Here is a 12,700-nt window from a genome sequence, read left to right as displayed (position 1 = left end):
CTCTGATGAACATGTCTCAAAATGCCCTAAAAGTGATGAAAACTGCCAATGAAATATCTGTTATTTTGAAATAATGTTCATTTTTAAAAATGCTTATGAGGAAAATATGACAGTTGTGTAGGTTTGGGAGAGATGATTAATTTCTGCTCATATACTTTTGAGGAGTTCATGTTTATTATTTTCACATACTATAATTTCTACAACTTCCTAAATAGTTTCCCCAGGGGTCTTTAAATCTATCATTAAATAAAATCAAGACTGGAGAGCATTTTGCCTTTTAAGCTTCGTCTAAGGATCAAATAAGTTGTTTTGACTTTTAGTTTACCTGGAAAATAATATCATTTAACTAGTATCTTAATTTGTTTTGCCTAGGAAACTGAAGACTTTCCCCATTGTCTGTTTTTTTTTCCTTAGGCTCCTCAAAATGTTTGCTTCTGTAAGAGGCTAGCTAATTGCTTTTCCTAAGAGTATTTGATTAAGGTCTCTTCATTAGCTTCATCTGGTTTATCTATTTATATGCTTGTTTGATAGCAGTTTGACCTTTTGCATTCCCTGCTACAACTGGGTGATATCAAAGTAGAAGGTAAACCCACGATAAGAGGTATATTGACCCCAATTGTTCCATGACTGCTCTTTTACTGGTATCAGAGGAACCCCATTAGGTTTAGGGTGGGTGAATTTTTTGAATTCTAAAGGCTATTAAAACACTAACCAATTATTGTCTTTGTTTAACTTAGGTTAAGCAATGATGCAGATGTTGCATTTTAAAAAAATTGAAAGAAATGAAAAGGCCTTATCTATATGCTTTCAATTCCAGTCCTATTTTGGGCTATTTTATAAAATCACACTTAATCATAGCAACTTTTAGACCAGAAATAGTTACATTAAAAAAAAGAATTCTTTCTTTGTCCAGTTTCCAAGGGTATGTTTCCTTATATGTATGTATCAATATTATAGCTACTCAGAGAAGACTCAATAGAAATTTTAGAAACACAATAAACATGAGTCATTTCATTTAGTAGTAGGAGCAGAGGATCAGGTGAAGTGAGGTAGGGGAACAGTTATTCTATCAATGCCATTAATCATGTAATTTTTACTTGATTAATCCATCTGTGCCTCAGTTTCTCCATCTGTCAAGTCAACATGTGTATTGAGTGCTTCTTGTGTGCCTTTCATCCTGTTAAAGGTTACTGAAGATATAAGGAAAAACAGAAGATGTCCTGTTGTCTAAAATGGGCATCTTGATATAAGCAGTCCCTAATTTGCAAATTAGTAATAATAGTAAAATTAAATCACAATATCTAATATTTATAAAGCTGGTGTTTTCTAGTTTACAAAGTGGTTCATGTTTACATACATTATCCATTACCTTGCACATAGTATTTACTTATTATATATTTGTTGAATTGAATTGAATCTCCTTTGATCCTTAGAACCACCCTGTGAGATAGGTAGTGCAAGTATTTTTACCCTCATTTTGGAGATAGTAAAACTGAGGCCTAAGGATATTTACTCAAAGTCCCATACCTGGTAAATAAATGACAGTGCTCAGACTTTGCCAGAATCAAAAAAGAAGATCATTTAGCAAATTAATTAACTTTTATGAGCTTTTTTCCTCACAATTTTATACTTAATTTTACATTCAAGCTGAATGGCCAGGGAAAGTAGGATTTATATAGCCTGCTTCTTTCTGAGAATTAACAGCACTTTTATTTGTATCAAAGGCAGCCATAGTTTAGTAGATGAGTGGCCTTGAAACCAGGAAGAACTAGATTCAAGACCTTTGACACGTATTGGCTGAATGATCCTGGGTAAATAATTTAACTTCTCAGTGTTCTGGACAACCCTCTAAGACTTTAAGTTGCAGAGAAAGTGATGGCCTGCATTGGTAGAGAGTTTTCTCACCTGGGAGTTCCCTATACCAGTGAAATCACAGACCCAGTCCCTATTGCTATTCCCTTTGCATGTGTTATCTAACAGAAGTCATTTGATATAATAAAGGCAAATGCAAACAGTTCTCAAATTGCATACAGGTTATATTCCAAAAGTTATGAGGTTAGGTTGGTTGCTTGAAACTCAGAATGTATTCTCCAAAGATATAATATCATAAGTGGCAGTTTGATTTTCAGGTTATACAACACAAGCCTATTTAAACCATTAAGCAGATAAATTTTAGAAGTCATTGATTTTTCAGGATTTTTGGGTTCAAGAAACAAGAAGCTAAGGAGTGCAAGAAAGAAGTGTTAAAAAAGGAAGCAGAAGAATGGTTTTTTTCTACCTTTCTTATACAGAGGACTTCTGATGCCAAATCCAATACTCCATGACACTAACATTCCTAACTTATGCTCTTACAATGAACCTCGTACCTTTCTACCTGTTCTAAAACCATGCTGCTACTGCCATGGGAGCCACTGTGAAAAACTCTTAAGATTTCAGAAAATATTTTCACAAATGTCTTCCTATTTCCATTTTCAATTTTCTCTTACAGTACCTGAAGTCTTTGACTTAATGTCTGAGTTTTTTCCCCCCAGAGGGCACTTATAAACTAGAGAGAGCTTTCAGGAAAGATTGTACAGGAGGGAGAAAGGCCTCATGCCCTATGAGGGTTGGATTGGACAAGAGAAGATTTAGGGAAGTAATATGAGAGAGAGCTTCAATAATATAATGGATGTTATATGAAAGAGGGATCAATTTATTCTCTTTTGTCCCAGAGGGAAGAATTAGGAGCAGTGAGAAGTTGCATTGAGGAAAATTTGAGTTTGATGTAAAAGAAAACTATCAAACAATTAGAGCTATAGAAAAGTAGAGATGGATTGCTTTGGGAGGTAGTGTGTGCCCACTGAGTGAAGGTCTGTAAGTAAAGACTAGATGACATTTTTTCAGGTATATTGTAGGAGAGGGATTCTTATTCAGCTCTGGGTTGAATTAGATGAAAAACTCCAAGAATATTTCACTTTAGGATTATAATCCCTCGAATTCTACCAATCGGAGATTTGAGCCAATAAAAATTTTCCTTTAAAAATGAGTTTATCAGTCACATGCTCATTTGCATTCAGTTACATTGCTTTCTTCTTAATATCTCACTCAAATAAGATAAAGTAAAAAAATGAGAGTCTTATTAGGGGATGGGCAGGCAGTTTTGGGATAAATAGCACTTTGGGGGATAGAAGGTATGATGTACTGATACTTGAGTAGACCCTAATATAAGGGAAAAGTCAAAGTTAGGCTTTAACTAAAGTCCTTTATAACCTGACTCCTCCCTACCTTTCCAGTCTTCTTATACCTTATTCCTTTTCCATGTACTCTGAGATTCAGTGACATTGGCTCTTTGCTTTTCCTTTAATAGGATATGCCATTTCCTACCTCTGGGTATTATCATTACTGTCTATCCTTAGGCCTGGAACTCTTTCCCTCCTCATCTCTACCTCTTGGCTTCCTTGGCCTACTTCAAGTCTCAACTGAAGTCTCATCTTCTTTTATAATACTTTCCTAGTGCTGCTTAATCTTATTGTCCTCCCTCTGAGATTATCCCCATTTTATCCTGTATATATTTCATTTGTACCTAGTTTGCATATCGTCTGTCCCATTAGATTGTAAACTCCTTAAGAACAAAGATTATTAGATTTTTTCTTTCACTACTTTGTAGCCCTAGTGCTTTGTGTAGCGTCTGGCATGTTTTGTTGTTGTTGGTCAGTTGCTTTCAGTTATGCCTAACTCTCCATGACCCCATTGGGGGTTTTCTTGGCAAAGATATTGCAGTGGTTTGCCATTTACTTCTCCAGCTCATTTTACAGATGAGGAACTGGGGCAAACAGGGTGAAATGACTTTCCTAGGATCACAAAGCTAGTAAATGTCTGAGGCCAGATTTGAATTCAAGAGGATGAGTCTTCCTCACTTTAACCCATCACTCTATCCACTGTGCCACCTAGTTGCCCTTCGTGGTAGGAACTTAATGCTTGTTGATTTGACTTCAGTTGCTTCATAAATTTTTTCCCTCTATGATTAGATTTGTACTCAAGAAAGGTGAAATAACACTTTTTGGATGATACATGGGAAACTACTTTTAATTCTTTGAAAGAAGCATGTTATATAAATCTGCCTTCCCCTCACCATTTAACATGACTATACATTTTACTTTAAAGGTGTGAAAAAATGTTCTCATGCTAATTAATGTGTTAAATTATTTGAGTTTGGGCATCTGTAAAGCCCTCCTCATTTTTCTATTCTTCTTCAAACTGCTTTTCCTGTGGGTAGGTTAGGAAGCAGTTGTCCTATAGAAAGTGCTGTTTAAATGTGGAAATTCAAAATGATGATCCAAGTTCTCCTAATAGGTAGGTTACATCATTACTTATTCCCAAATGTGTATTGACCCCATCTTGTACTAAATGAGATGTGTATGCAGTACAGAAATCGGCACAGCCTCTAAAAGTACTTACTTTATTCCTGTGAAATAGTTTATATTAGAAAAATCTCATCTAGCAAGTCTTAAAAATGTTTTGTAAATTCAAAACTTGTTAAAAAACAATGCCTAAGTTTTGTACATAGACAATATTTACATATATATAGAATATACATTCAGCTATATGTTTTTCCATGAAGTCTGGCCAAATACATAATGTTCAAGTTAGAAACTGTATCAAATCTTCTGAACAATTCTAAATGGGTATAGGAGAAATAATTAAATTTTACCAGGTCACAGCTGCCTCATAATATTTAAATACTGCATTAAACTAATAAACTCAAAATTTCTTCACGTATTTTCCCTTTATAATACAATTTTAAGATTCACTTAAAACCAACACAAATGCTCTTACGTGTTTTTCCATATTAGAATACTTTGGAGCAATACATACCACCCAAAGCTTTAATTGGGAATTTTTAAAGAAATTTTAAGTTATTCCTTGTCTAAATGTCTCTCTCCTTAATCACCTTGCTTTGGCTTTTAGAATCAGAGGGAAAGGGCAACAATATTGATGAGGTAAGAGTGTTTAAAAAAAAGGTGAGAAATGTGTTTTAGAACAGTTGATGCTGTCAGAAGTAGAAGTAGTGGTAGCACTACTGTTGTTGCCATAGGAACCTCCTCTCTTTTTCCTGTCCTTCACTTTCCTTTTCTCCATGTTCTAAAATTCACAAAGAAGGACTTATCTGTATCTATGTCTACATATAAATGTAGTTCCTCCCTGAAGTCTGAGTCTAATGCCTTACTGTGCTGGGTTCTCCAAAGCTTGATGTAAGAAATGCTGAGGGTTAGCTTTGGCAGGTCCTCCCAACCTGGAAAAACTTCAAGTGTGGGCCTGGTAATAGACTGACTCTGTTGTCCAAGGCCCAGTCTAGTTACATGGTAAAGGCTTCTTACCAGGTTGGTTGCATAGCAGTGGAATTGTTGGTTACAGCAACTCCCCAAGACCCTTGACTACATTGAAGATGGTTTGTGATCAGCAAAGGTGACGGGGTCCCCAGATGAACAAAATCACTGATCTCTAAAGAATTTAATCACATTATTAATTTTATTATAACTAGTTAAAGAGGGGTTACAAATATTAAAATATATAGTAAGAGAGATCTCAAATGGGTAAACATTTGTTTTTTATTTTTCTGGTGGTAGGCCAACTAGAATCAGAGGCTAGTTATGAGACTTTTTGTACCTATATATCAACCAGATGAAACATTTCACTGATAACATTAAATATGGATTTTCAAAATGCATCTTTGCTAAGTAAAAAAAAAACACCAAAGTTTTTTTTTGTTTTGTTTTGTTTTTTTGCTTATTATTAGTTTGTATGTTTAGCCCCTAGGACATCAATGTCTTAGATCAGTTCTGAGACTTGTAATTCTATAAGTAAATTTACCTACCACAACACATTATACATAGAAGGTATCTTTCAAGTGGTTGTTCATTCAACTTTTTAGAATTTTCATGACCCTGCTTAGTATACAGAAAAGTTCTAGAAAAATTAATGGTTAAATATAAATATAACTGGATCTACAATTATCTATGTGTGTACATATATTTATTAAATAACATAAAATCATTCATCTCATATATATCCTCTTCCTTGCTTCAGTTCTCTTGCATACTGACTGCTTTCTGTGTATATGCATTTGCTTATCCAGCTCTAAATAGAGCTGCTAAATAGACCTACTTTTAAATATATTTTAAAAAATCATTCAACCAGTAATGGTGCCAACTGTAGGTCCACGTACAACTTTCAGAGTACAGAGAACTTTGAGAACATTTTTCTTTGGTTGGTTTTCTTTTTTTTTTTTCCTTTTGTAACAGACTATATTGCTACCTATGTCTTCCAGTTTATCAGTTCCTAGGAGTGTGAATTTACTGAAGAAGTGATTATTTCTTAGCTAACTACAAGTAACACTTTAAAGTTAGTTGAACTCAAGTCGCTGGGGGATTATTCCTTCTTATAAGTGACTGTGGAAACTGATTCTGATCCCCAGTGTTCCAGAGAAAACTGAATTACTACTAGAGGTGTTTCATTTCCTTTGGGAATTGGTATGAATTAGGTATTTGTGAGGGCTTTCAAATGATATACTACATAAATTGATGAGCTTTGAGCTATGTGGGTGGTTTGCAACATAGTCTACTCCAAATAAATACGCCAAGCAAATTGTATAATTTTTATAATTGGAAAGTTTTCTATAGGCTGCAAATCCACCTCAATTTCATGAGCTTGTTTCAATGATGACAGTTTTCCTATATTTATAGAGTAAATTCTTAACTTCTCAAAGTTGAATTTAATATCTATAATGAAATATAGACAATGTAAATATTTTTTTCAGATTTCTACAATGGTCATAGTTTTATTAATTTTCTTTGACATTTTAAATAAATAGCTTTGCATATATCCACAAGACCTATTGTAGGTTACATAGATTCATTTTGAAAATAAGTTCTAGATGTGGCTATCATTATTAAAACTGTGTTAATAATTACAAAATTTATAATTTTAAGAAGTTTAGTTCTTGTTTTTTAAGAAAGCAGTAGAATAGACTTGAAAATAAGTTAACAAAAGTAAAATTGATCCTTTTCCTGAGAGAAAAACTTTTTAGTTTTTAGACCTTTTTAGATATTTGGGTCTCATGTTTAAATAGAAGTTAGAAACACAACTGCTCTCTGAACCATTCCTCCTCCTGCTAGCCCCTTTTTGTTTTCCATAGTGACTGAGGGGGAAGGGCTTGTCACTCAGAAGTGTAGCTGATAGAAATTCATTGTTGTCTTTCTTCTCTAAGGCAAATCAGAAATAAGCTCTATCACATCATCTTATTGACTAACAGAGAAACTTGTTGGCTGATTAAGGAAAAGGTTAGACCGCACAAGTAAGATATATATAGATAAGGATTTTATACCCCAAATCCTTGGAATAGTACTCTTTTTAAGTATTTGAACCTTTCCTATTTTAAGCATGATTTACATTTTAAAATCACCAGATTTTTAGTTGAACTTGGTTTTAAGAAGGGCTAAAATATTTGCTGATTAGCAGTTGTACCTAGAGTATTCATTATTATTAAATGTCATGTAATAAAATTATTAATTTTACCAAACTATGTATTTTCATGCCTATGATTGGATTAATATGGATATTTTATATTCAGAAGGATTATAAAAATCCACATTGTAACTTTTAGCATTTGGCTTCAAGTCTTAGTAGTATTATTCAATTCAGTTTATTTCCATAAGCATTTATTAAGCACCTACTTTATACCACACCTGGTATTGGGTATTGTGGATACAAATATAAAACCAAAACATGTCTTTCTCTCACGGTGCTTTCAATCAGTTAAAAACATGGTTAAATTCTTTTATTTTTAAAAATAATTTTAAAAATATCCTAAACCAAGAAATATGAATAATCTATGTTCTTTAATTTGTGTACCCTTGAATAAATTACCTCTCAGAATTACAGAATCATAGAAGTCAGACTACTCTAGCCATCATTTTCTTACCTGTAAAATGAAGAAGTTGCATTAGATGACTTCTAGGATCCCTTTTTAGTATTTAAAATCTCTAATCCCATAATATTATGAGCCTACAGAAACTGATTGACTATTTTAGAAAGTAGCGGATTCTCCCTCATTCAAAATCTTTAAGCAGTTCCTGTTATCACCTCAGATTAAATCCCATATTTCTTATCAGCCTCTCCATAAACTCACATCCCTTCCTAACTATCCCCATTTTTGGAGGGTAAAAAGTGCAACCCAATCCCCAGTATTCTCACAAAAAAAGCTTAGAGTTACCTTCGAGTATTTTTTTCTCTGCTTTGCTTGCCTCATCTCCCATCTATCACTCCCTATACCCCACCTCTCCTATTGCTTCTTCCTTTGAAATGTCTCTTAGATTTTTCACCTATTTTCTGTTCCTACTGTCTGCTACCACCTTAGAGTAAATCCTGCCTTAATTATTGCTGAGTCAATATAGTATATTTGACTCCATTCTCTATTCATTCTCTCCTTTTTCCATACTACTGCTGGACTAATATTTAATAAAATAAAACTTTTATATGCTACCCTGCCCATCCTCCCATGGTATTCAGAAATCCACAATGGTTCCCTATTGCTTACTGTATCAAATCCAATGTTTTTTTTTCAGCTGTGGTCCATGCTATTTATCTAGCCTTCTTTCTTCTTGTCCCTAGTTGAACTTCTAGTTGCAATGAGGCTAGCCCTCTTGCTTTCTTCTGTACCATTAAAATAGTCTCCATCCCCTAAACAAGTCCTAAACCTCCTCCATGATATTAAAGATTTAGAGTTAGAGATGATCCAGTTCAAACTCTTCTTTTATAGGTAAAAAAGCTAAGAAGTTAAGTAACTTGCCTGAAGTCAAATAGATATTGAATAAGAGCACTAGATTTCAGACCTAGGTCCTCTGCCTTTAAATGCAGTACTTTTGCTACTTCTTCCTTAAGCATTTGATAAAGCCTCTGTTGCTATGCAAGTGGAAAAAAGATTGAGATGTGGGATAGACAATTATATAGGTACCAGTGAATGGAAGATAGGGCTAGAAGCCAGGAATGCTTGAGCTTGAATCATGTTGCAGATTCTAACTAGCTGAGCAAGTCACTTTAAGCCCTCAACCTCAATTTCCTCATCTATAAAATGAGGATAATAATAGTACTTATATCATAAGATTGTTATGAAGATCAAATGAAAACATATGTAAAGTTCTTTGCAAACTTTAAAGCATTTTATAAATGCTAGCTCTTAATAGTCTTAGTTGTAGTAGTACTATTGTGTGGTTTTGAAATTGATTGAATGACTGGGCCCAAAGAGTTGTCATTAATTGTTCAGTGGCAACTTGGAAGCAGGACTCCAGTTGAGTGTCCCAGGGATCTTTGCTTGGCAATGAAAAAAAAAAAGTTCATGACTTAGAAAAAGATACTGGTCACGTGCTCGTGGAATGAGAGAGAATGCAAAGTCGGAAGGGGTAACTGAAACATTGAGTGACAAAATCAGATATAAAAATTTGACAGATAACATTGGACAGAATCAAATAAGTTGAAATTTAATAGGATTAATGTAAAATGTTATACTCACTTGGATTAAAAAAACAGTAGCAACCCACAAGCCTAAGACAAAGAACACATGGTTAGGCATCTGGTTGTCCAAAAAATAAAATAAAATTAAAATTAAATTAAATTAAATTAAATTAAAATAAATAAAAAATAAAAGCTTTAATGGACTACAAGTTCAAAATGAATCCACAGTCAAGAAAACAAATAAAATCTTTTCTACATGATAACAGGCCTAGCATCTGTGAATATGGAGGTTATGGTCCCATAATATTCTTTTTGTGTATTTCACACCTGAAATGTTATATTCATTTCTAGACATCACATTTTAGGAAAGACGTTGATAAGTTGAAGAGTGTTCATGTAAGGGTGGATGTCCATGAATGACTTTAATGAATGGCTGTAAGATTATGCCCTATGAAAACTGATTGAATGAACTGGAAATCGACTGATTTGTTAATGTTCCTAGTCCTGCAATTGATTTTTATTTATTTGTGTGTATTTATGTTATGTTTCCCTATAGAATGTAAGCCCCTAAATCAAAGGCAAAGACTGTTTTGTTTTTTGTTTTTCCTTTTTTCCAGTGTTTGTTGAATCGAATGTTTAGACTGGAGGAGAGAAATCCTGTGGGAATATGATAGCTTTATTAAAGTATCCCTTCAAGAGGGCAGAACTAGGAGCAGTGGGTGGATATTATAGGTGAATTTACATTTGATATAAGGAAAAACCTTGTTCCATACTATGATATTCAGTTGTATGGATGACCTATTGAACTTGTCTATTAGTAGATGTGTTTTGGAAAAATACTGCAAAGGGATAGTAATCTTGCCCCAGAACTGAAGAGTAGGAAAAGACTGACAGAAAATGTGAAGTTCTTTTCATGGTCCCAAACTTCTCCCAAAAAAGGCCTGTTTTTTAAAAGTTTATCTTTTGTTTTTGCATCACATATTGTATTTTGTCTATTTTGTTAAATATTTCCCCGTTACGTTTTAATCTAGTTTGGCTGTACTTGGGAAAGGTGGTAGTACTTAACATGTTTGATATCTCTGCTTTAAAATGATAGCTGAAGGAGATTGACTTTGAATCCTGGCAAATTTCTAAAATGTTTAGGAGAGGGATGGTTTGTCAGTATTTAGGATGGGAAGTGGTTATTACTACAACCAAGAATGAATTCATTAAGAATGAATTATTCTAGACTAAGTTCAGAATTTCCTTATTAGCCAACATTTCCACATAGATCAGGAGAGCGGTGTGGTCAAGTGGAAAGGACATCAACTTTGAAGTCAGAGGACCTAGATTCAAACCCCAGCTCTAGCATGTACAACCTATAACCTTTGGGAAGCCATTTCACTGGAGAGATGTGGCCCAGATGAGAGCACTGTTATCTTTAGGAATAGATTGAGTAAATAGAATCAATGAGTGGTGATTAATAAAGTCATGTGAATTATTCATCAAATGAGGCATTAAATAAGGAAGCACATACTGGCCAAAAGTGTTTGCCTGCCATGGAGGATAACCTGCATGAAATGTAAAGAGAGAAATGATTCCTTGCATATAATGACATTCTCTAGTGGCTATTGACTATTAATGATAACATTGTGTTGATTATCTGGAGTTGGGGAAAACTATAGAGCCTTCTGAGTGAGGTCCATGGCCTCACCTGGATTACTGCAACAGGTTTCTAGTTAGAATCCTGACTCTCAGTCTTGCCTCTTTGCAATCATTCCTCCATATAGTTTCCAAAATAGTTTTCCTAAAATACAATCTGACTTTTAATTTCCCTTTCTTTTTTGAAGTCTTAGCTTAAATTCTGCAGAAGACCTTTCCTAGTCCTCCCAAATGCTAGTTGTCTTCTTCTCTCAGATTGTCTACTCCATATATAGTATATATGTACCTAGTTATTTGCATGTTGCCTCCCCTGTTATGACATAAGATTCTTGAGGGCAAGTATTGTTTTTGCCTTTCCATGTACCTTTAGGGATTAGCACATGGTTAATGCTTAAGGAATACTTGTTGACTGACTGTCACTGCCATGCTTACTAAGCTCTAGTGGCTTCCTGTTATCTCTAGGATAAAATACAGGTTCTCCAGCCTGGTGTTCAAAGCCATTCACAGTCTAGTTTCTGTCTACTTTCCCAAGATTATTATGTATTCACTTCCCTTCACGAACTCTACATTTCAGCCAAGCTGGCCCACTTGCCATTCTCCAAACTCCAAGGGCCTTTCTAGTGTTGTCATTTTGTGATTCTGCAGGATATGTAAGAGAAAAAGAAAGATGAGAATATTCCACTTACAGATTTTTTCCCCAAAGTTTAATGTCATGGTTCCCCAGAGCATGTCCCAGGAGCCAAATGCAGAGCACAAAGGCATAGAATGTAGAGTATCTTTGTCTTGTTCCTGTAATTGCTATCTGAGGACAGCTGATGAACTATTGGCTTTTATTGCTGATGAACAAAACAGCAAGCAGCTTTTATTCATCTGTCTAGGAAGATGGAGACACAAATAAATATGGCTGGACACTTTTAATTTTGGTAATATTTATGCAAATACACATGCAAATCAGACAATGCCCTCAAGATCCTGGGAAATTGCCTACGTGGTTCTTTCTGTCACAAAGTTTGAGCTTTTCCCATGGACTTGTATAAAACTATCTCTTTGAATTAAGTGGTTTTCCTACTGAAAGATATGAAGCATGGTTATTTGAAATATATATTACAGCTCCCTGAAGCTGTGGTACATTTTTCTAACATTTCCCTCAAATGCAAAAACAATAACCTTTTTTGGAAGCAATATAATATAAATAATGAAGGTAAAAAATTTTAAGGATGAACAAAGTTTCAGAATATTTTTGCTTTACTCCCAATTACAACTGTTTTGTTTATAAGAATTAGAGGGCCACATAGTTAATTACTGTCAAAGTTAAGTTTGACTGGTACTCTAGAGACCTGAAAAAGTTAAGGCAGTTTTCCAAGGAGTATAATCCTCCCCTCAGTCCCCAGAAATAATTTACAAACTAGTGAATTTTGGCAATATGTATCCTATATTGGTATAGGTAATGAATTCTTTTTTTTAAGATTTGTAACCATATTCACTAGTTGAGAAAGTCTGAATTGAGTCATTTTTACTGGGCTTTACCAAGCCCCCTTTTTTTTAGATTGAAAGAACAGAAGTGTCTTAG

The 12,700-nt window shown here is 34.3% G+C and overlaps 1 protein-coding gene across 2 annotated transcripts in view; it reads left to right on the top strand.

The window, feature by feature from the left end:
• The window catches only part of MACROD2 (mono-ADP ribosylhydrolase 2), a 2,135,263-nt gene that overhangs the window by 279,809 nt on the left and 1,842,754 nt on the right, over window positions 1-12,700 (top strand). The gene's annotated exons all lie outside the window — the stretch shown is intronic.

This window comes from Vombatus ursinus, unplaced genomic scaffold (genome assembly GCF_900497805.2).
Source record: "Vombatus ursinus unplaced genomic scaffold, bare-nosed wombat genome assembly UNPS02014841.1, whole genome shotgun sequence".
NCBI classification, from domain to species: Eukaryota; Metazoa; Chordata; class Mammalia; order Diprotodontia; family Vombatidae; genus Vombatus; species Vombatus ursinus.
The sequence above is the reverse complement of the archived record's forward strand: the minus strand, read 5'-3'. Positions and strand labels throughout refer to the sequence as shown.